A 26,409-nucleotide genomic window follows, 5' to 3' on the forward strand; every position below is an offset into this window, starting at 1 on the left:
ATGATGGTACTGAGACAGACAGCTTGTAGCACAGATAACTCTAAAGCAAACATTCAAACTTATCCATTGTTTGTTTTTTTCAAGTGCTTTTTCAATGGAAAAATGTCAAAGGGAAAATAAGCAGCAAGTATGTTTAAGTCACCACCTGCCATTATAAAGTTCACCCTTGGTACATTACGCCTTGATACTTTGCCTGTCATGACCTATGCCAAATGCATTGATACCTGACATGACCATTGCGCATGAGCGAATCCTAGACGCACACACAACTGTCATTTGTACAGAAATGGCTGATTGACGGAGCTCTGCGACTAAACTTGGCAGGTGGCCGTCATTTCTACAAATTAACCTTGATTAGCAGTACAAGGAAGCTGATTGGAAATGTGTCATCTAAATCCAAAGCCGCCAGTGGTTCGCAGACAACGGCTGATCATTTAAAGACTATAGACTAGAACATTTTGCACGAAAGGTGTCTCTCAAAAGCTATGAACGAGTGCTATCCTAACTAGCTATCATAGCATAGCATGACAACAATGAAACACAGAAACAGAAACAGAATAGATAAATCATGATTAAATTTCACAAAGAAAGTTAACTAATACAGCTTTCGTGGATATGAATATTTGTGATATAACTCGCAAATGATAGTAACACTACATAACGTGAAAGTAGATGAAAGGTCACTAGCATAAAGGCTAATTCAGCTCGAGCTGTCCATAAACATTACGTTTTTTTTTATGTTGACAGAAACGAGTCAGGTTCTATTGGTATTGTATGAATAACGTTCCAGTTATGCCCTACGACAATATTTCCCAATATTACAAGCTTCTCAACCTTAACAGAACTGCAAAAGCCTCACATTGTTTTGCTACAGCCTTGTGGGAGAAAAAAATATCTACTGGCTGTCACGTGACGTCTGTCTTGAACTTGAAGTGATACCTTTGCAAGATGGTAACATTCTACATCATCAATTTGATATAGATACTTTGTATTTTGTTAATGCAGTCGTTACTGCCCATATAATTAAGGAACAACTAGCAAATTTCCTGTAATTTACTCCCTGAGAAAGAGAAAACAGTATAGCAATAATCTGCTTTATAAACATGCTCTTCATATTAATCAGGCTTATTGTAAGCAACCCTGGTCTTGGAGTGCCACAGGTACTGAGGTGTTTGAGTTATAGCAAAGATGATCTATTATTGACAAGATAGTCGAGTGACTGCTCTAACAATGGAAATACATGTCCTCAAAGATGGAGGGCAGGCGGGAGGAGAAGAGAGCCCAACCATTATGAAACTTCAATTAGATCAAAAAAGCATCATGTTCTGTACGATCAAATAAGCATCATGTTCTATTCGATCAAATAAGCCTGACATAGCACATTAGCAATTACATTTATGTTAACAAAATTAAACACACATTGACCTCCACTTCGTGGTATTATTTTTGTGGACAGATTTTGGGCAGACCCTCTCGCTTCACCTCTGCTTCTCTGGTTATAGCCCACACTTTTAGCTTTAGACCTGGGAGACCAGTAAGTAGAATCCTGCCAATCATTCATGTTTATCATTAGTGACTCTTTAAATGACGAGTCAGGTGTGGGATACTGTAACTAGTTGGAGCAAGGCATAAGCTAAACCCTACAGTAGGCTACCTGCAGCCCTTCAAGGCTACATATTGCTAGACTAGACAGTCACCGGGGGCAACAATCTCAAACTACAAACAGAGACCCTATAAATAGAAACAAACAAAGACTGAGCGGTAAATGGAATACATTTTTTGTGTGACTCAAACCCCAAAGGATGCAGGTAGGTTGAAAATAAACAGACATGCGAAAGAATAGGAAGGATATTAAAGCAAAAAGGAAATGAGGAACAATATGAATACAACGCACCAGTGGGGAATATAGGAACTTCCGTTTATTAAAAGAATACAGTTGAAGGTTCCGTGCATTGTAAACTTGGTAATGGCACACAAAAGGGTTACGAGAAATTGTTGAGTGACTACAATGTCATAATCACATTGCATATCCAATCAGAGTGATTCAGACCTATCCCACCAGAATGTTCTAACCTCACTTAATTTTAGAGTAAAGTAGAACTTCTGAGTTTACTCAATTCCAAAACATCAGCTTAATCATACCTAGCCTATGTTATATTTGTTTGACATATCAAGATTTTGGGGGAAATTCCGTTTAATCAAAATGTTGAACTGTAGTATACTTCTTCTGCTTACTTCTTCCTCAAGTGATAGGCAATTCCACTTTCACATTAAAATGTATTATTATTGCGAAGTTAAACAAACCATACAGCTCTATGCACAAGGACTACTTTGAACAATGTCCACAGAAGATTTGACAAAAATACATTGACTTGAAGAACAGTGCAGATGCTAAATTTGGTAAAATAATGACGGTCTGCGATGCTAACATGCAGACCAGACCGGACAAGTCGCGTGCGCGAGCATCGCAAAATACATTTAGAAATCCATGTTATTCAATTATTGCACCCACACTGTTCGTATGCGCCAACGAGCGTCTGCGATGCCAAGGACTAAAATAGAACTCCTTTCTATTTCTCTGCAGATCGCACTGAAAGTCCTGCTTCTCCCATCTCCTCATTGGTTTATAGAAGCAGGTACCTACGTGCCGTCTTCTCATTGGTTATACCCACGTGGGTGATTGAAAGACAAACTGTTTTGCCAGTCGTCGTGGTAATACTATGAAAGTTTAGATGCCGATCACCATATAAGTTCAAAGATGAAAAAGCCTGGAGGAGGAGAGATGACTGGAAACGATTTGGTTGGCCGTTTTATGTATGGATTAATTGTCGTAGATGTGTGGATTAATTGGAGTAGAGGACCTTGTGCATTTCAGGTAAAATAACAACTCAATGTTTATATATCCCTGGACAAATTAGCTAGCAACAGTAAGCTAGCTACATAGGACAAATTTGCTAGCAAGTGCAAGCTAACTAGCTAAATTGCCATACATGTTTAATGCTTTTCGACCTGTCCCCAAATTAATGTAATTGGTTCAGAGTTTGTTTTTATATTTTAACCTGCGTGTCGTGATGGCGTTTGGTGTAGGGGGCAAAATAAATGTATGCACGATAGCTCACGATGGCGCACGCACGCAGCCGGTTTGGGTTCCGTGTTAGTGCTGTTTGTGTTGTCATTCTGTTACCAAAGTGGACATTTTTAAAAGTACTCCTTGTGCATAGAGTTGTATTGTTTGTTTTAATTTTCAATCATTGTTTTTTGTTTGACATACATTTTAAAGTGAACATTCTGAGTCTTAATTTAATTATGTTGCTCAGATGTTACAGCTGTCAGATGTCAGGGGAAAGTAGTGTTCTTGACAGTGCTCTTGACCCCGACTCACAATTCACAGCTCTGCGGTGTGAAATTGTTCTGGTATGCAACACTACAAGTTAACAATAACCTTTGTACAGTGCATTGAGAAAGTATTCAGACCCCTTGACTTTTTCCCTATTTTGTTACGTTAAAGCCTTTTTCTAAAATAGATTAAATAAAAAATGTGCCTCAACAATTTACACACAATGCACCATAATGACAAAGCAAAAACAGGTTTTTAGAAAAAAACATAAAAACCTTATTTACATAAGTTTTCAGACCCTTAGCTTTGAGACTCGAAATTGAGCTCAGGTGCATCCTGTTTCCATTGATCATCCTTGAGATTTGATTGGAGTCCATCTGTGGTAAATTCAATTGATTGGACATGATTTGGAAAGGCACACACCTGTCTATAAAAGGCTCCACAGTTGACAGTGCATGTCAGAGAAAAAAACAAGCCATGAGGTCAAGGGAATTGTCCATGGGCTCAGAGACAGGATTGTGTTGAAACCCAAATCTGGGGAAGGGTACCAAAACATTTCTGCAGCTTTGAAGGTCCCCAAAAACACAGCGGCCTCCATCATTCCTTTACCCCCTTTTCTCTCCAATTTCGTGGTATCCAATTGGTAGATACAGTCTTGTCCCATCGCTGCCACGCCCGTACGGACTCGGGAGAGGTCGAAGGTCGAGACACATACATCCTACGAAACACAACCCAGCCAAGCCGCACCGCTTCTTGACACAATGCCCGCTTAACCCGGAAGCCAGCCGCACCAATGTGTCAGAGGAAACACCGTGCAACTGCGACCGTGTCAGTGTGCATTGCTCCCGGCCTACCACAGGAGTCGCAAGTGTGCGATGGGATAAGAGCATCCCTGCCGGCCAAGCCCTCCCCTAACCCGGACGACGCTGGGCCGATTGTATGCCGCCCCATGGGTCTCCCAGTCGCGGCCGGCTGCGACAGAGCCTGGACTTGAACCAGGATCTCTAGTGGCACAGCTAGCACTGTGATGCAGTGCCTTAATCCACTGCACCCCTCAGGAGGCCCGCCTCCATCATTCTTAAATGGAAGAAGCTTGGAACCACCAAGACTCTTCCTAGAGCGGGCCGCCCAGCCAAACTGAGGAATCGGGGGAGAAGGGGCTTGGTCAGGGAGGTGTCCAAGAACCCAATGGTCACTGACAGAGATCCAGAGTTCCTCTGTGGAGATGGGAGAACCTTCCAGAAGGACAACCATCTCTGCAGCACTCCACCAATTAGACCTTTATGTGGTCAGACGGAGGCCACTCCTCAGTAAAAGGCACATGACAGCCCACTTGGAGTTTGCCAAAATGCACCTAAAGGACTCTCAGACCATGAGAAACATGATTCTCTGGTCTGATGAACCCAAGATTGAACTCTTAGGCCTGAATGTCAAGCGTCACGTCTGGAGGAAACCTGGCACCATCCCTACGGTGAAGCATGGTGGTGGCAGCATGCTGTGTAGATATTTTTCAGCGGTAGGGACTGGAAGACTAGTCAGGATCAAGGGAAAGATGAGCAGAGCAAAGTACAGAGAGATCCTCGATGAAAACCTGCTCCAGAGCGCTCAGGACCACAGACTGGAGCGAAGGTTCACCTTCCAACAGGACAACGACCCTAAGCACACAGCCAAGACAATGCAGGAGTGGCTTCTGGACAAGTCTCTGAATGTCCTTGAGTGACCCAGCCAGAGCCCGGACTTGAACCTGATCGAACACCTCTGGGTAGACCAGAAAATCGCTGTGCAGCAACGCTCCCCATCCAACCTGACAGAGCTTGAGAGGATCTGCAGAGAAGAATGGGAGAAAATCCCCAAATACAGGTGTGCCAAGCTTATAGCGTCATATCCAAGAAGACTCAAGGCTGTAATCACTGCCAAATGTGCTTCAACAAAGTACTGAGTAAAGGGTCTGAATACTTATTTAAATGTGATATTTCCAATTTTTTTTCAACCTGGGGTATTGTGTGTAAACTTTGTTTTGCAAAGTCTGACATCACATGTGCGCTACAAAAACACAGCTAAACAACAGCCTCTTGCTACAGTAGGTGTGTGCTTCAATTAGCAGGCCTGGACAACTCTAGGGGGCTTGATTGGTGTCACACTTTTGCCCCAGCTAACACACCTGCCTCCAATAATGAACTAATCATGATCTTCAGTTAAAAAATGCAAGACGATTTGGAAGAACAAATCAAAATTGTTCCTGGGTTACATCCCAAGTAGCACCATATTCCCTATATACTGTACTATTTTTGACCAGAGCCCTATGGGACCTAGTCAAGAATAGTGCACTATGTAGGGAATAGGGTGCCATTTGGGAGTGATCCGTGGTACCAAGTCTCTGTTGGAGCTCCCATTTCTCAAGAACGGGATGCAAATATATTACTGTCGCTCTATTTGGAGGGACTAATGTTGTGAACCGCTTCCATCTCATGCTACTCAATGCCTGCACAAATATCTGTACTGTATGTCCATGTAGCTGGTATACTCCAACGGGTACAGTTAGTATTAGGGTGACTTCATTGGGAAATTAGATTTTATGTTTGGCTAACATTGTTAGATGCAAACATAGGCTTGTAATTCTCAAACTATATGATTGTTGCTCTATTTGTCCGGAATGACAAGAATTTGGATTGGGTTTGGTGGAGCTAGGTTAGATGGTCAGAGACTTAACCTGTCTCTATCTGCAGTCTTGTGAAACTGCAATATTTGAAGCATTATTGTGTTCTTAGAACAGACAAACATAGTTGTTTTTCTATTAAAGGGGCATTTTTTTTACCGGGAAAAACTAAATGGAGGAAGCTGTATTTGGGGAAAAACTAAATGGAATCAGGCAAAAAATGTAACAGTCTTTATAGGGCCCTAGTATTCCTTCTTGCACAATCTTTCGGAAATCTGGAAATAACTTTTTGGGGTGCATTTACCAATTGACAGGTTTTTTATTTGTCTTGAAATGCCTTCCAACACACATGGAAAGCCAGATCCTGTGCTGTTCTTTGATTATGAACTTAATCAAATTGAATAAGACTGAATTTTAAGATTGTATTACAAACTCCATTATGAACACCTGACAGTAGCTTATGCACTGAAGGAAGTTACATTAGACTAAATTTGTCATTTTCCCCCATTAACTTCATAATTATGGTGGTTTTAATTGCTTTTCATTTTCTCTACCACACAGCAATGCTTGAAAGCATATTGATAGACGGGTTTGTCAAGGGTCTGTTGACTCTTTTGGACATTAAAAGTAACAGTGCATTTAAACAATGTGTTCTCTATACTAACTACTGTAATAGAATTAGGAGGAAGCACAGGTAATTGTGTAAACTCGAGCTATTTTGCGAAGGTAGTATTCATTGTTTAGATAATTTCCCCCCAAATGGACACCTATTTGTATGAGGACGTATGAGGATCTAGACGAAGCAAAACGTCCATTTTCAACCTGAGTTTCAGGTGGCTTGTTGAAACCAATCACGCATTATAAATTAAATGCTGATAGGATCAACACTTAAAGCTTATAATAGTTATACTTTAAGGCTCAAATCTCTTGTTTTTGTACTGTACTTTATGCACCTTTGAGAAAGAACACCATCCATCTCATCATGTTGTTTGTCATGGCCAATGAGGTCAGCATCTTAGCATGTAGGCAAATCATCTTCCCCTAAGAAGCTGTTGAGTTACCAGAGAAATGTGGGATATTGATAGTATCTTTTTAAGTGATTTTCCAGCTGAAGACTATTTGGAAGAACAAATCAAAATTTGTTACATCCCAAGTAGCACCATATTCCCTATATACTGCACAAGAACGGGAGTGTTCAGTCTTGTGAAACTGCAATATTTCATAAAGACTTGTTGACAGTGGAGAAAAAGCTTTTATTCACCTGACTGTAATAAATATGTGGGGAGTTGCACGCACAAAACAGTTACAGAGTTTAATGGCTGTGATAGGAGAAAACTGGGGATGGATCAACAACATTGTAGCTACTCCACAATAGTAACCTAAATGACAGAGTGAAAAGAAGTAAACCTGTACCAAATACAAATATTCCAAAACATGCATCTTGTTTGCAACAGGGCACTAAAGTAATACTGCAAAAAAAATGTAGCTAAGCAATTCACTTTTTGTCCTGAATACATGGTGTTATGTTTGGGACAAATCCAATAGATCACATTACTGAGTACAACTCTCCATATTTTCAAGCATAGTGGTGGCTGCAACATGTTATGGGTATGCTTGTAATCGTTAAGGACTGGAGAGTTTTTCATTCTAAAAAAGAAACGGAATGGAGCTAAGCACAGTGAAAATCCTAGAGGAAACCTGGTTCAGTCTGCTTTCCACCAGAAACTGGGAGATGAATTCACCTTTCAGCAGGACAATAACCTAAAACATAAGGTAAAATCTACACTGGAGTTGCTTACCAAGAAGAAAGTGAATGTTCCTGCGTTGCCAAGTTACAGTTTTTACTTAAATCTACATGAAAATCTATGGCAAGACCTGAAAATTGTTACCTAGCAATGATCAACAACCAATGACAGAGCTTGAAGAATTCTGAAAATTATAATGGGGAAATGTTGCACAATTCCATGTCCATGTGTACTGTATGTCACCTTTCCCTCTTTCCTTGTCGGTGTCATAAATCATCGACCAGGAGATCAACCCCTATGTGGACCAATGGGTAGCATTGCCCACCAAGTCTTCAAACTCCTTGGAAAAGCCGGGTTTTTGGGTGTCAACAAACCAGTTGGTACAAACTACACACTTCCTTTTTTTTCCAAATGATTTCCTCTTCTCCTGTAATTACCCATTAAACTTTTTCAGAGTTCTGAGATATTTCTTTGCCTGATTCTGATTAATTTATGGAAAATTATGCTTAACCTATTTCACTGTCTCGTTCCTTAAAGATGTTGTCAGTTAAATGCACTTCCCTTTGAAGAGAAGAGGATGAGTCATTTCAGACTACGTAGATGGTTTAATTAATTTAGTGTTTTCATGAACAATCACCTGAATCGGAGTGAGACAAGGAGCAACGGAAGTCTATTGTGCTTCTGTATGGTGAAGCATCATTCCCCGTGAAAGGGTCTAGATAGATAGAGCAGTAGCAAGCGATAATGGGTTCCTCAGAGACCCCTGAGTGCCCGATGTGTCAAACTATGCACTGCTCTTCATCAGAAGTCAACAAAAGAAGCTCTCAAGGTCTAGCGTGAGAAAATTAAGTTTAGTAATTATTTCATTGCATACCAGACTGAAGATGAAATAGGCCGAAGATTACTCTTCATTTTCATAAGAAAAGTTAAAGGTGCACTATGCAGAGATCGCTCTGCTATTTCCCGCAATTTAAAAAAATGTAATAGTTCGCCTAATTTCAGTTTATGTGACAAAATAAGCATAGAGTCATTGTACCATCTAAACCGCTGTGAAATATATTTTCCATAACCCAAAATATTTTCAGCTGTTTGAAGCAGGTGCACAAAATCAAAAGTAAAAGACACCAAAGGAAAAATAGAAATAACGCACCGAGAACAGATCTACCACTTCTTTCCATGAGAGTGACAGATCTACATCTCCCATTTCTATGTGAATTTGGTCAGGTCACCCAAAAATGTACACATTACAGCTTTAAGGAGTGCTTAGCATGTAATTCTGGCTTTGGCCCACTCCAATGAATATGTGGAAGTGAGAAACTGCCATATTGTGGTATAAATATAGTGTATATATTTTCCAACTGTGAATGTGTGTAGTCACATCCCACAACAGCTGTCAGTCGCATCTCCATTCCAGATGCTGTCCTCTACCGCCTGCAGTGTCACTGAGAAAAAAAGATGAGACTGTTGGGACAACTTTGATTCAAATTTGTATGCATACTGAACACAAATATAAACGCAATAAGCAACAATTTCAAAGATTTTAGTTTCAAAGAGTTACAGTTCACATAAGGAAATCAGTCAATTAAAATACATTCATTAGGCCCTAATCTATGGATTTCACATGACTGGGCAGGGATGCGGCTATGGGTGGGCCTTGGAGGGCATAGGCCCACCCACTTGGCAGCCAGGCCCACCCACTGGGGAGCCACGCCCAGCCAATCAGAATGAGTTTGTTTTTCCCCACAAATTGGCTTTATTACAGACATAAATTTCTCCTCAGCACCCAACCACCCAATCTCTCAGACGATCCCGCAGGTGAAGAAGCCAGATGTGGAGGAAGTGGTTACACGTGGTCTGCGGTTGTGAGGACGGTTGGATGTACTGCCAAATTCTCTAAAACGACATTGGAGGCAGCTTATGGTAGAGAAATTAACATTAAATTCTCTGGCAACAGCTCTGGTGGACATTCCTGCAGTCAGCATGCCAATTGCACGCTCCCTCAAAACTTGAAACATCTGTGGCATTGTGTTGTGTGACAAAACTGCGCATTTTAGAGTGGCCTTTTATTGTTCCCAGCACAAGGAGCAACTGTTTAATGATCATGCTGATTAATCAGCTTCTTGATATGCCACACCTGTCAGGGGGTGGATTATCTTGACAAAGGAAAAATGCTAACTAACAGGGATGTAAACAAATTTGTGCATAACATTTGAGAGAAATAAGCTTTTTGTGCAAATAGAACTTTTCATGGGATTTTGCATTTATAATTTTGTTCAGTGTATATGATATGTATAAGAAGTTTGAGGATTTAAAGTGATGATTCATTCCAAGATGTAGTTTTGCCAAGATGTTTTCAGACCTCATAAGTGGGCGAGATTGGTTCAAGTCTCACCACAAACCAATCTCGATCAAATACAGTATATAATACACCAAATTAATAGAAACGAGAACTCATCTCGACATTAGTCGCACTAGATGTCAAAACATCTAACAAACGTTGATTTTGAAGTCAACTACTTCTTTAACAAAGAGAGTAATGCAGTGGGTGTCATAGGTCGTGGGCCCTGCGGGGAAATTGGCTCATAAATCTAGCTAGGTCAGAGGAGAGTATTAAAGCCCTTCAGCGTTAACAGCTGGATTAGAAAGAATGGGGACTAGGAAGGCTGTCCGAGACACACTATATTACCAGATGGTATATTAGATATCCCCTTTGTGGTTTAGCCTACACTGTAAGAGACACTGATGAGATGAGACACATATTGCTAATATCCCAAATGTGGCACTAATAGGGATAAGCGATACCACTGTTAGGCCTATTTGTGCTATTATTGTAGCTATACAGTACCAGTCAAAAGTTTGGACACACCTCCTCATTCAAGGGTTTCTCTTTATTTAGACTATTTTCTACATTGTAGAATAATAGTGAAGACATCAAAACTATGAAATAACACATATGGAATCATGTAGTAACCAAAAAAGTGTTTTAACAAATAAAAATATATTTTAGATTTTAGATTATTTAAAAGGTAAGAATGTCAAAACACTGTAGCCTATGTGTATTGTCAGTTTTATCTCTGTAGTTTTCCTCAGAATACTAAATTGTAAAATGTTGGTCTCCCGAAATGTGCCTCCAGACTTTTGTCTAGTATGTATCGCCTGATCTACTCTAATGTAATCATTTCCAAATAGTTAGTAGTACCTTCTGTGTTACCCTGAATGCCTGTACAATAGAGATCAGGTCTGTCCCCAATATAAAGCTTCTCTATGCTAAAACATGTATTAAAGCGCTAAGCTCTCAAAGTGTGCTGTTATGAGTCTGGTTAGATTGATTGGAATGGAAGAGGACTAGGAGGCTTATCACTGACTAGGAGGCTTAGCACTGACTAGGAGGCTTAGCACTGACTAGGAGGCTTAGCCTTGCACTGCTGGGATGGAGAAATACCAGGTAGACAGAGAATGGTTTTCACAGAAGAGATAGCCACTGAGGGATTTAAAATGTCAAATACAGATGACACATCCTTATCTTCAGATGACGGCAAAGACTTAGCTGAGAACGATGAGGGACGTAGACTGCAGGAGTCATTTGGAATGCAAACATGACTGTGGTGAGAATGTGGAGTGTTACTACTCTGGGAGTCACCCAATGGAATGAGAGTTCTAGGGCTCAGAGGCAATACCAAGCTGGCAAGCTCCGACCTTAGAGTAGCTCCAACTATTTCAAAGCGTTTAATTTCTTGGAACATCTCTTGGAGCTGTAATACAGTACAAAACAAAACCTTGGCAGATAGTATCCATGTATGAAACAATCACATTTCGGCTACTAATCTATCCAGCGGGGACGGCCCACTCCCACTCTAGTTTTTACAAATTATATCCAAGTTTGGAAGCACAAAGCCAACCTTCACATTTCATAAGATACATTTTCTTCCATAAGGACATAAGGAAAGGCGGGATAACAGTGAAACACTATAACCAGAACAGGAAGTGTTGCACAGGCAATGGGGAGCATAGCATGGATGACCTCTCCCTCCCTCCCTCCCTGTGTGTGTGTGCGTGTGTGTGTGTGTGTGTGTGTGTGTGTGTGTGTGTGTGTGTGTGTGTGTGTGTGTGTGTGTGTGTGTGCGTTCGTTCGTTCGTGATGTTATTCCACCCTCAGACAGGACAGTGGGATCCAAAATTCAGCCTCTGACATTGGCCCGCCTCTGACCAGACTGACGAGGCTTGGCAACACGGCTGGGTTTTCCACTGACCAGAATTTTTCTGCTAGTTCTGTTATGATGGTCCAATGTTATGTTACCCTGACTTTAGCCTCCTCAGTGCCCTCTACTCTCTCTCTCAGCCATTTAGTAATAATATAATAACATTACACATACTCTACCAGTAACTCGTTATTCTTATCCTAAATGAAGTGATTTTGAGCACAATTACTTTTTGGGATTCTAATTTACGTACTATAGCATTCTCATTGGAAGTCATGGGAACACTCTGGAGTCGCTACCAATTAAACGGTTGGATCTCTGACATTATTACTGCTCATTTTGCTGAAGAGGGGCTTTATAATGCAGTTATGTAGTCCTTATGTATACCTTCAAAGTTGTTGTTTGTTGTAAGTGGGTGATTGTTGTGCTATAGTGGAATCCCTTCCTGTCACGACACACATGTAAGGGATATCTATGGCTGACATTGTTTGCTTTCCGTTGCTCCACTACCACGCCCAGCTATTTTGCTAAAACTCTGTCGAACCTTCTGCATTTCCAACTGTCAATATTATCCTCAACGGGGTTCCAGGCCTGTCACACATTTATCTCCAAACAGCTTTCCCCTGGCTGCAACATTCCGAAAGACATTTGGTAGGTGAATCTGACCATTCTGGCTGGAGAGGAGAGGATAAAACTCTCTGGTGTCAAAATGTTCTTGTAGTTATTCATCCTCGTCATCATTAGTGTCTGTTTATGTCTTTTTCTCTCGCGTCTGATGTTTTGTTGGGGGTTTGTGATGTTATGAAATCTGACAGAGGTGTCAGACTGTTGTCATTTTCCCATTGAATTACTGTCTGGTTCCATTCGGCAGATTAGAGCTAGTTGATTCATGTAAATTGCCCAATTTGATATTGTTTTTCTCTTTTTACATTAAAGCATTTTGTTCAGATAGCTTGACAAATATATGGGTATCAGATCAGAACTGCAGAGAAATTCTCTATTGAAACATAATGGGTGCATTAACATAGATTAACTTTACTGAACATTTAAAAGATTGCTAGTTGGCCTTCAGCGCTCTCTGTCTTGTGTGGAAAGTGCCCACTCATTTCAAGCTGTGTTAACAGATAATGAAGAGAAAAGAAAGGGGGCGGTGTGGAGTTCCCTCTGCGAGATAACTGACAGTTAGATGGTTTAACACTGTGTTATTAAAGGTGCAATGTGCAGAAATCGCTCTGCCATTTCCTGATTGCTAAAATTCGAATAGTTTGCCTAATTTCCATTTATGTGACAAAAGAAGCAATGTCTAGTGTAGAGGATCATTGTACCATCTAAACCACTATTAAATATATTTTCAATAACTAAAAATATTGTTTTTTCGGCAGTTTGAAGCTGGTGTACAAAACCGAAGGTAAAAGACAAAAAAATGTAACTTAAAAACAGGAAGCATAGAAAAACCATACATAGAACAGATCTACCGCTTCTTAGACTTGCCTTCAATGACAATGACAGATCTATAACTCACATAGTGATGTGAATGTGAATTTGGTCAAAATCTTTAAAGCCCTGATGTCTTACCTGTATGGGCAATTTACATAACTGTCATGATACACCAATGATCTTATACTTTTCAAGAAAAACAGAAATCCTTTTGAATGTATTCTATTTTCTGCGTAACTTTACAGCTACTTTCATTGAATACATTCACATTTAAATACATTCCAAGCCTTGCTTATTAGGTTGCCAGTCACCCAGGTTACTAGGATATGCTAAAGTATATTTCATTGTTTGCATAGTGCAATTAAGTTACTTTAAAGTGATTTGGACATGAAGCGCGAAAAATGCCAATTTAGCATTGGATTTATGCCGCAAATGCTAAAAAGTTAGCATTTGGAGACAGTGGCTCGGTGAACTAAAAACATGGCTTGCTGTCATACGATGTCCATAGACTACTTACAGGGTAAAGTAAACAAATATGTATTTTGTAATGTGTGTGAACGATCCCTTTTAGAGGGAGTTTGTATGTTATGTGTCCTGGGTGAACTATTCCTATAAGAGGGTGTTTGTGTTTATGTGTGCTGTGCAGAGTATGGAGGCATAGGCCTGGACTTCAGCTACAGTATTGCTGTGTCAGAGGAGCTGGGTAACATCCGCTGTGGAGGCATCCCCATGGCCATCGGAGTCCAGACTGATATGGCCACACCTGCCCTGGCTAGGTAAGGTATATACTGCACCCATCTGGCACATAGGCATGCTATTTTCTTTATGAGCCAATGAAGAATGTTTATTTTAATCTCTATGGTAATTAGCCTCTGTTTATTACACACACATAAACATTTATAAAGTCAAGCTTTTTTGAAGACACTATTACAGACCACCTACTCATCTGAGTTTCAACATGCAACAATAACAATCCAAAACTAGGGCTCAGTGACTTCTAGAAGTATTCTAATACAGAGGTTTAAATACATAGATCATGTTATTCATGATGAGTCAATCAGCTATTCATTGTACATAGCAAAATAAGCTTAAAGGGATGGTGTGAGATTTTAGCAATTAAGCCCGCTTTCTACTAAGATAAACTAACGAATTCCATTTGTATGTCTCCGCGTGCAGTTTGAAGAAGTTGAAGGTAGTTTGTGAGCTACTGCGTTAGAGCAGTGACTGGAAGTCTACCGGAACAGTTACTTGAACAGCTCTTCAACACCACTGTCTCTGTGTGTTGTGGTACTGTAGGTTTGGCTCTGAAGAGCTGAAGAAGGAGTTTCTGCTGCCCTCCATAATGGGAGACAAAGTGGCCTGCCTGGGAGTGAGTGAAGTGGGAGCCGGTTCCGATGTTGCTAGTAAGTTGCCTTAATTTAGTATCCCACTAGTAATTTATTATGGCCTGACTTCCGCTTCCCCTAAAGTGAATTCTCAGTAAGAACTCAACCACTCAGGTCGAAAAAGTTGGTGGATCACAGTTGTTTGGAAAAGGTTATTCTACAGAACTTGGCGTCATATTGGATTTAGATCATACAGTGTCATGGATCCAAGATGGTCTGTTTCTAATATTCTCTGTTTTTAAGCTGTGGCTCTATGGATCAGGATAAAACTGGAACTGACCAACTGGAATTAGAATTACATCTATTAAGAGTACAGTCCAAAAGCAGTCTCTCTCTCTCAGCAGTATGTGGTGAATGGTGGTAAGATGTGGCCAGCACCAGTGGCGGTCCGTCTCACAAGAACAAGTCTCTCATCTGTCTGCCTATGAACTCTCCTGGTGAGACACACTGATATATACTTTGGGGGCTTTCACACCAAATTGTTTGGAGCGGTTTTCCCCCTTAGTTCTGTTCATTTGGACTGGTGTGAACACTCTATCCGCACTCGGCAGCACACTAAACAATGCAGCGTGGTTCGCTCAAAAACACTGCAGTCTGATTCCATCCATACCCTGGTGCGGTTCTCTGCAGGTGAGAATGCAGTCTGGACCAAACACAGGAGAAGAACCAGAGGCGTGCAGTATTATTGGTTGTTTGACTGCGAGCATTTGATTAAATGTACACAGTAGCATAACTTGATATCACTGAAACATTATGCGTGTAGCAATGCGTTTATGAGCGCATCCCATGCAGATTAGGAGAGACGGTCGCTTTGAGACACAACATCGGGAGTCTGTGTATTGATGGTCAGGGAGCCCAACCAATATAGGCTACTGAATATAGCCTCCCGCATGTTGATGGATGACCATTTGACATTTGGCAATGTGAAACCAACCGGACCAAATGAAAAAAAACAACATTGTAACAAATAATCAAACTCTGATTCGAACTATAGCTCAGTACTATGTGTGAAAACACCCTTTGTCTAAGCAAACTCTCCAATAGTCAATATCTTCATCTCCCGTTCTTGGGCCTAATTCAGAAACAAAGTAGTCAGGTAGTCATTCAAAAATCATGTTATAAACACTATTATTGCACACAGAATGGGTCCATGCAACTCATTATGTGACCTGTTAAGCAAATGTTTACTCCTGAAGGGGTTGAATACTTAGTGACTCAAGAAATTTCAGCTTTTCATTTTTTATTAATTTGTAAAAATGTAGAAAAACATAATTCCCACTTTGACATTATCGGGTATTGTGTGTAGGCCAGTGACAAAAAAACCAATCCATTTTAAATTCAAGGTATAACACAAGAAAATGTGGTAAAAGTCAAGAGGTGTGAATATTTTCTGAAGACATTGTAGATATTGAAATTTTTGTAATACAGTACCTCTGATTACTCCAATTTTCAGTGCTCTTGGCACTGTGACCTAAAAGGGATTACATTGTCATTTCACTCTGCTGTGTCATTCCATTAGGGAGCTAGCTCATAGTCTCTGGTGTCCCACCCAAGACCCACATGATGATGCTCCGTCTCTCTCTCCGTTGTTTCCCTCGCAGGGGTTCACATCGCCCGCACAATCGACAAGACGGGGATGTCTTCCGACACAGCCAAGGTCTTCTTCGATGACGTGCGCGTGCCCTGCAATAACCTCATTGGTTAGGAGGGGATGGGCTTCAACTATCAGACAGTTAGCTTCTTTACTGGCTAATCGTTAGTATTCAGCTAACCACTGTTTGTGGTCATCAGCTATCCTTTAGCTCGAAAATCTATCGCCAGTTTTGTACGGCACAGCTCGTACCGGAACATACCGGACCTATTTTTCTCTTCATGTCCCCGGATTTCATCCGCAAGCTTTGGACATTTATACCTAGATCTCGCAGCTAGCTGGCTGCTATGCGTATGACTATCGGCTTACGTCGATCCCGGAGCAAACATCAATTATTCTGGAGCTAGCCAGCTGAAGAGTTCTATCAGCCACTCCTGGGCTACAATCACCTATCCGGACCCGTTTTACTGCCAATGTGGAGCCCCACAGGGCCTTCACAACTGGACTACTGACGTTATCTGCCCGAGGGAGTTATCCAGCTGGCTCCTCCGTCGCGACGTTACCTGAACGCCCATCTGCGGTCCACTAATTGTTAGCTGTCTTATTGGCTGCTATCTGAATAGATCTATCGGACAATTTTTTTCTTTTTTTCTTGGGCCTCTATAACTATATCAATTTTTTTTGCGAATTGGATTGATCCCCTCTACCACACGGAACCCCACTAATCCTACCGACGGAAACGCACGAGGTGGCTAAAAACAGACCTCCATCCTATGCTAGCTTGCTACCGATGGCCCGGCTAGCTGTCTGAATCGCCGTGACCTCAACCAACCTCACTACTCACTGGACCCTTTTGATCACTCGACTAAGCATGCCTCTCCTTAATGTCAATATGCCTTGTCCATTGCTGTTCTGGTTAGTGTTTATTGGCTTATTTCACTGTAGAGCCTCTAATCCTGCTCATTATACCTTATCCAACCTATTAGTTCCAACACCCACACATGCGATGACATCTCCTGGTTTCAATGATGTTTCTAGAGACAATATCTCTCTCATCATCACTCAATACCTAGGTTTACCTCCACTGTATTCACATCCTACCATATCTTTGTCTGTACATTATACCTTGAAGCTATTTTATCGCCCCCAGAAACCTCCTTTTACTCTCTGCTTCGGACGTTCTAAACGACCAATTCTCATTGCTTTTAGCCGTACCCTTATCCTACTCCTCCTCTTTTCCTCTGGTGATGTAGAGGTGAATCCAGGCCCTGCAGTGCCTAGCTCCACTCCTATTCCCCAGGCGGCTCTTTTGATGACTTCTGTAACCGTAATAGCCTTGGTTTCATGCATGTTAACATTAGAAGCCACCTCCCTAAGTTTGTTTTATTCACTGCTTTAGCACTCTCTGCCAACCTGGATGTTCTAGCTGTGTCTGAATCCTGGCTTAGAAAGACCACCAAAAATTCTGACATTTTCATCCCTAACTACAACATTTTCAGACAAGATAGAACTGCCTAAGGGGGCGGTGTTGCAATCTACTGCAAAGATAGCCTGCAGAGTTCTGTCCTACTATCCAGGTCTGTACCCAAACAATTTGAACTTCTACTTTTAAAAATCCACCTCTCTAAAAAGTCTCTCACCATTGCCGCCTGCTATAGACCACCCTCTGCCCCCAGCTGTGCTCTGGACACCATATGTGAACTGATTGCCCCCCATCTATTTTCAGAGCTTGTGCTGCTAGGTGACCTAAACTGGAACATGCTTAACACCCCAGCCATCCTACAATCTAAGCTTGATGCCCTCAATCTCAAACAAATTATCAATGAACCTACCAGGTACAACCCCAAAGCCGTAAACACGGGCACCCTCATAGATATCATCCTAACCAACTTGCCCTAAACACACCTCTGCTGTCTTCAACCAAGATCTCGGCGATCACTGCCTCATTGCCTGCATCCGTAATGGGTCAGCGGTCAAACGACCTCCACTCATCACTGTCAAACGCTCCCTGAAACACTTCAGTGAGCAGGCCTTTCTAATCAACCTGGCCGGGGTATGCTGGAAGGATATTCATCTCATTCCGTCAGTAGAGGATGCCTGGCTATTTAAAAAAAAATGCCTTCCTAACTATCTTAAATAAGCATGCCCCATTCAAGAAATTTAGAATCAGGAACAAACATAGCCCTTGGTTCTCCCCAGACCTGACTGCCCTTAACCAACACAAAAACATCCTATGGCGTTCTGCATTAGCATCGAACAGCCCCCGTGATATGCAGCTTTTCATGGAAGCTAGAAACCATTATACACAGGCAGTTAGAAAAGCCAAGGCTAGCTTGTTCAAGCAGAAATTTGCTTCCTGCAACACTAACTCAAAAAAGTTCTGGGACACTGTAAAGTCCATGGAGAATAAGAACACCTCCTCCCAGCTGCCCACTGCACTGAAGATAGGAAACACTGTCACCACTGATAAATCCACTATAATTGAACATTTCAATAAGCATGTTTCTATGGCTGGCCATGCTTTCCACCTGGCTACCCCTACCCCGGTCAGCAGCACTGCACTCCCCCAGCAACTCGCCAAAGCCTTCCCCATTTATCCTTCTCCCAAATCCAGTCAGCTGGTGTTCTGAAAGAGCTGCCAAATCTGGACCCCTATAAATCAGCCGGGCTAGACAATCTGGACCCTTTCTTTCTAAAATTATCTGCCAAAATTGTTGCCAGCCTGTTCAACCACTCTTTCGTGTCGTCTGAGATTCCCAAAGATTGGAAAGCAGCTGCGGTCATCCTCCTCTTCAAAGGGGGGGACACTCTTGACCCAAACTGCTAAAGACCTATATCTATCCTACCCTGCCTTTCTAAGGTCTTCCAAAGCCAAGTCAACAAACAGATTACCGACCATTTCGAATCTCACCATACCCTCTCTGCTGTGCAATCTGGTTTCAGAGCTGGTCATGGGTGCACCTCAGCCACGCTCAAGGTCCTAAACGATATCTTAACCGCCATCAATAAGAAACATTACTGTGCAGCCGTATTCATTGATCTGGCCAAGGCTTTCGACTCTGTCAATCACCATATCCTCATCAGCAGACTCGACAGCCTTGGTTTCTCAAATGATTGCCTCGCCTGGTTCACCAACTACTTCTCTGATAGAGTTCAGTGTGTCAAATCGGAGGGTCTGTTGTCCGGACCTCTGGCAGTCTCTATGGGGGTGCCACAGGGTTCAATTCTTGGACCAACTCTTCTCTGTATACATCAATGATGTCGCTCTTGCAGACAACACCATTCTGTATACTTCTGGCGCTTCTTTGGATACTGTGTTAGCAACCCTCCAGGCAAGCTTCAATGCCAAAGAACTCTCCTTCCGTGGCCTCCAATTGCTCTTACATACAAGTAAAACTAAATGCATGCTCTTCAACCGATCGCTGCCTGCACCTGCCCTTCTGTCCAACATCACTACTCTGGACGGCTCTGACTTAGAATACGTGGACAACTACAAATACCTAGGTGTCTGGTTAGACTGTAAACTCTCCTTCCAGACCCGCATCAAACATCTCCAATCCAAAGTTAAATCTAGAATTGGCATCCTATTTCGCAACAAAGCATCCTTCACTCATGCTGCCAAACATACCCCTGTAAAACTGACCATCCTACCAATCCTCGACTTCGGCGATGTCATTTACAAAATAGCCTCCAATATCCTACTCAACAAATTGGATGCAGTCTATCACAGTGCCATCCGTTTTGTCAACAAAGCCCCATAAAATACCCACCATTGCGACCTGTAAGCTCTCGTTGGCTGGCCCTCGCTTCATACTCGTCGCCAAACCCACTGGCTCCATGTCATCTACAAGACCCTGCTAGGTAAAGTCCCCCCTTATCTCAGCTCGCTGGTCACCATAGCATCACCCACCTGTAGCACGCGCTCCAGCAGGTATATCTCTCAGGTCACCCCCAAAACCAATTCTTTCTTTGGCCGCCTCTCCTTCCAGTTCTCTGCTGCCAATGACTGGAACGAACTACAAAAATCTCTGAAACTGGAAACACTTATCTCCCTCACTAGCTTTAAGCACCAGCTGTCAGAGCAGCTCACAGATTACTGCACCTGTACATAGCCCACCTATAATTTAGCCCAAACAACTACCTCTTTCCCTACTGTATTTATTTATTTATTTATTTTGCTCCTTTGCACACCATTGTTTTTATTTCTACTTCGCACTTTCTTCCACTGCAAATCTACCATTCCAGTGTTTTACTTGCTATATTGTATTTACTTCGCCACCATGGCCTTTTTTTTGCCTTAACCTCCCTTAACTCACCTCATTTGCTCACATCGTATATAGACTTGTTTATACTGTATTATTGACTATGTTTGTTTTGCTCCATGTGTAACTCTGTGTTGTTGTATGTGTCGAACTGCTTTGCTTTATCTTGGCCAGGTCGCAATTGTAAATGAGAACTTGTTCTCAACTTGCCTACCTGGTTAAATAAAGGTGAAATAAAAAAATTAATAAAAAAGATGCTGCAGTTCCAGGAAGAGAGACTTTGGGCAGTGGGCAATAGTAAACGAACCTCTCCAATTCAGTCCTGTTTCTTTCCTCCCTCCCCCACTCTGCCTCTCTCTCTCCTTCCTATCAATACTCTACTCTGTCTTGCCGTCTGTGGGGGTTTTCCGGTATTCCTTAAAGTGTTTCTAGTTCAAGGAGAGACGTTGTCAATTTGAAACTTAATCCAAACGTCATTTTTCATAATGGGTTCAAAGGGTCTCCGCATGTCAGCCAGTGTGACGAAAGAAGGAAGTTCATAGCCAGGCTAAACCAGTTCTGAAACATCAGAGTCAATACAGTTACACAACATTGTTTTTTTTCACTGCAGAGTTGACTTTCAGTTCATTCCAAGGACATTCTGGACATTCAGATTGGTAATTTTGCTCAGGAAATGAAATCCAATTCATTTAGGCATCTAATCAGAAAAGAGTTCCCATTGTCGCACTTCATGGACAAAATACATGTGGTTTCCATGGTTTTTAAGAATGTAGCCAAGGTAATAACTGTAATTGAATGACCCCAGTGTTCATTTGTCGATTGGTACTGTAGCCTAGTGGTTAGAGCATTGGGCAAGTAACCAAATTACTATTATTATTTAGACTGGGCTTGATAACAGTCTGAGTAGCTTCTTATTCATTTATTCATTGACTGTTACACTAAACACAAACCCATAGACACACACACACACACACACACACACACACACACACACACACACACACACACACACACACACACACACAAACATATAGACACACAAACACACACGCATATAGACAGACAGTTATATCTGTATATGCTCATTGATTTGTATCATCCACCCACTTCCAAGTTAAAACTAGTTTCACACAAAGAGGGGAAAAAATAGGACATGAACTTCCTCACACAGCAACTTAATCACAGCCTCTGCGTACTCCACCCTCTGTAATACAATTGACAAACAACTATATATATATATATATATATATATATATATATATATATATATATAGACCCATTTCCCGGCCACATCATGAAAAGTAAAGCACGCAGTTTGGAATCAGAAAGTTCTTTGTTTACCTAGGAGTGGATACGATCACATGCAATTTCAAATGCAGCTCATGCAAGTTAACAAACATGTAATCAAACAGGTAATCATCGCAGATGTCATCAGAGCAGTTGTTCTCAAATCTGTTCTCTAGGACCTCCAGACAATTTTGTTTTAGCCCTGATTAATCTAATCAAGGGTTTGCTGATTAGTTGTCAAGTTGAATCAGGTGTGCTAGCTCTGGAATAGATCAAATCCATAGAATGGCTGGGGGTCCGCAAGGAGAGGTTTGAGAACCACTGGATAAGAGGTTTATTACCTAGCAAGCTAGCAAGTACTGCTGAGCAAATCATGTTTTTTGATTTCAATATTTTTTTTAAACATTAAATGCGCCATGCATTATGTGGGTTGAATGCTGTAACAACACAGAATAAAACAAAGTCCCATGATGGTAGTGACTGCCCATTACTACTTATCACTTACTTATTAACCACAGTTTATTCACAACTTTAATTTAATCAAATATTTCAGTTGTTGCGTATGTTACATTTGTTTTATTTGATGACAAAATCAGGTTAATTAGTTCTTTAAAAAGGTCAAATATCACTAGATTCTGATGTTCCCAGATTCTCTACATTAACCAAGGGGTTTTCAAATTTCATATCAGTAGGGTAGAGAGAGGAAAAAGGGGGGAAGAGATATTTATGACTGTCGTAAACCAGCCCCCAGGCCAACGTCATGACAATGCCAATTACATGCACCCTCAAAACTTGAGCCATCTTTGGCATTGTGTTGTGTGACAAAACTGCACATTTTAGCGTGGCCTTTTATTTTCCCCAGCACAAGTTGCACCTGTGTAATGATCATGCTGTTTAATCAGATTCTTGATATGCCACGTCTGTCAGGTGGATGGATTATTTTGGCAAAGTAGAAATGCTCACGAACAGGGATGTAAGCAAATTTGTGCACAAAATTTGAGAGAAATAAGCTTTTTGTTCAGTGTAGATAGAAACTGTCTCTGAACCTGTTGGTATCAGACCTCATGCTCTGATCTTCCCGACAGTAAGAGAGAGAACAGCTAGTGGCTGGGGTGTGTGTTTTGTCCTTCATGATGCTGTGGGCCTTCTTCAGGCATTGTTTCGAGAAAATTTCCTGAATAGGTGGGAGCATGGTCCCAGTGATGTACTGGGCCTTCTTAACCACCTGCTGGAGGGCCTTGCAGTCGTAGACGGACCAATTCCCATACCAGGCCGTGATGCAACCGTAATCCCCTCAAACGTGACATTTGCTTGTAAACAAAAAATGTCTCTATATTACTGTTAATTTCCCCTTCAGTTGTAACCATGAGGGACAACATCATCCAGGACACCATTCAGTACACCAGACAGAGGAAGATCTTCAAGATGTCTGTTCTCTACCACCAGTCAGTCCACTTCAGACTGGCTGAGCTGGAGACAGAGATCGAGCTGCTGCACTCCCTCCACAGGTGGGTCTATTCAAGATAAGGTAATGATTGCGTCCCAAATGGCACCTCATTCCCTATGTAGTGCACTACTTTTGACCAGGACCCAAATGGCTATGGTCAAATGTAGTGCACTACACAGGGAAATTGTGAAATGTTGTGCACTACATAGGGAATAGGTTGCTATTTCGGACAATGACTGATTTCCATGGGGAAATTTTGTTTGCGGCTGGGCCTTTTAATGCATGCACACAGATTGTCACAAATACAATTTGATTCCATTTTTTTGTCAATATAGTTACGCAACAGTGAAGTTGACTTTCGATACTACAGTAGTTGATTCCATGAACATTCTGGGTCAGATTGGTAATTTTGCTCAGGAAATGAAACTTTAATAATTTAAGCATCTAATCAGAAAAGAGTCCCCATTGTCGTACTTCATGGACGAAAATAGTACGTGGTTTACATGTTTTTTAAGAATAGGTTATAACTGTCATTGAATGACCCCAGTGTTCATTTGTTTTTCTTTTCTTTTTTTATTCGCACAGGCGCCAGGTTATTGTCCATTGGATGAGGTGCTGATGAGGTAATGCTGTCAATCATCTGCAAGTACATGGACACCCTACCCAAGGCCCCAGACAAGAATTGATGTCACAGTGCTAGTGTCTCTTTCCCTTGAGCTACACGTCAATCCAGAACATTAGGCGGATTGGATTATGCTGAGCCGCTGGACACAAGTCTATGGCCTGTGACATAAATGGGCAAAAGCGGTGAGGGAGGAGCACTCTTCTCAAATTGAACAGTAATCTCCCCCACTGTCATTTTGTCAACAAGGCAGCATGGTATGTTGTCCAGAAACATCTCTTTCTATTAAATATATGTTAGAATTTTCAAACAAGGCAGATAGTGTTTTTATCAACAGCAATCACTTTTGCATGTGATAACACAGAATCCTACTCATTACTCCACGTGGTAATTATGTGACTTCTGATTCGAGCCGACTTCGCCGTGGGCTTTGAACCGGTCACCTGGCTCCCGCTGGGAGGCAGCCCGGTTCCAAAACGAATGCAATCAACTTTCACCCGGTGCAAAACACACCTACCCAGGGCAGATGAATCGAATCACCTCATAGTTCCCTTTTCTTTCACTTATCTATAATGACTGGATAGGTGGTAGCGATACCTCAACTTAGTTTCCGCCATTTTGCTTACATCTATCCAGTCCTATCAAGTCCGTGAAGGGGAGTGAACAAGGTCAGAAGGAACAGAAACATTTTCTGGAATTTAATGCAGCCTTAGAAATCAAAGAACTGAAGGGCAGTTCATAAACTCTTAAATGAATCCATTTAACCCCTCATCATGGCTATTGGGCAGTTTTCCCATTTACCATATGATAATGCATCTACTAGACTACAGGGCAAGCCAGAAACATTTTTTTTCAAATATCTCCTCCATAGTTCCAACCTGGGGAAACATGCATAAGATTTCCATCCATAAGATTCTTCAGTATAACTTTGGTTCCATTCATTGCCTTACAGCAATTGAAAACAGCCCATCCTACAGATGTGAATTTATAATTATTGTGTATTCTTTTCAATGTGAAGTGGAAAGGATTTGTAATCAATGTCAAAAATCAACTTTTGTCAGCACAGATTCTGTCCAATTTTTGTAGATAATCTCAGGAATGCAATGAATAGTATGTACCGTTATTTGTATAAAATAAGCTAAACACTGCACCTCAACTGAGCCTGAATATGTTGACATCTACTTAATGAAAGTGGGGAAATGGATCTTACTCGCTGAGTCAAATTCAAAACATACATCTTGTTTATTTACATATAAAACACATTTACATTAAAGTTGTTCACGTGGTGGAGATGAACAGTCGCTCTAGACTGGATAGGAAATGTTTTGAAGTGAGAGTGTAGCCTGATAATTTATTCCTCAAAACAAATAAACAAGGTGTGTGTTTATAGTGGAACTCTACAGTTGAACACTATTGATCAAATGTCAGTGTCACACTGGATCAAGCAATATCTTCAAGATCATGACATCTATCACACTTGCATACAAATAGCATTATGAATCATGCACTGGAGAGCTCCTCAGTGACTAGAGAGCTTAGTCGCATTTGTATATAGTGCATTCGGAAAGTATTCAGAACCCTCGACTTATCACACATTGTTATGTTACAGCCTTAATCTAAAATGGATTCAATTATTTTCCCCCCTCATCAATCTATACACAATACCCATAATGACAAAGTGAAAATATATTTGACATTTTTGCTATATACCTTATTAATTCAGACCTTCTGCTATGAGGCTCAAAATTGAGCTCATGTGCATCCTGTTTCCTTTGATCGAGATATTCCCACAACTTGATTGGGGTCCACCTGTGGTAAATTCAATTGATTGGACATGATTCTGGAAAGGCACACACTTGTCTATATAAGGTCCCACAGTTGACAGTGCATGTCAGAGCAAAAAGCAAGCCGTGAGGTTGAAGGAATTGTCCTTACAGCTCCGAGATTGTTTCAAGGCACAGATCCTGGGAATGGTACCAAAAAATGTCTGCAGCATTGAATGTCCAAGAACACAATGGCCTCCATCATTCTTAAATGGAAGAAGTTCGAACCACCAAGACTCTTCTTAGAGCTGGCAGCCCGGTCAAACTGAGCAATTGGGGCCTTGGTCAGGGAGGTGATGAAGAACTCGATGGTCACTGACAGAGCGCCAGAGTTTCTCTGTGGAGATGGGAGAACCTTCCAGAAGAACCACCATCTGTGCAGCACTCCACCAATCAGGCCTTTATGGTAGAGTGGCCAGACGAAAGCCACAACTCAGTAAAAGGCACAAGACAGCCCACTTGGAGTTTGAAAAAGGCATCTAAAGACCATGAAACAAGATTGAACTCTTTGGTCTGAATGTCAAGCATCACATCTGGAGAAAACCCTGGCAGCAGCAGGGACTGGGAGACCAGGGTAAGATGAACAGAACAGAGAACCTTGATGAAAACCTGCTCAGG

At 41.5% G+C, this 26,409-nt stretch overlaps 1 pseudogene; it reads left to right on the forward strand.

The window, feature by feature from the left end:
* LOC109904395 (probable acyl-CoA dehydrogenase 6) lies at positions 1–26,141 on the forward strand (annotated as a pseudogene).
* Positions 26,142–26,409: the final 268 nt, after the last annotated feature.

This window comes from Oncorhynchus kisutch, linkage group LG14 (assembly GCF_002021735.2).
Source record: "Oncorhynchus kisutch isolate 150728-3 linkage group LG14, Okis_V2, whole genome shotgun sequence".
Classification (NCBI taxonomy): domain Eukaryota; kingdom Metazoa; phylum Chordata; class Actinopteri; order Salmoniformes; family Salmonidae; genus Oncorhynchus; species Oncorhynchus kisutch.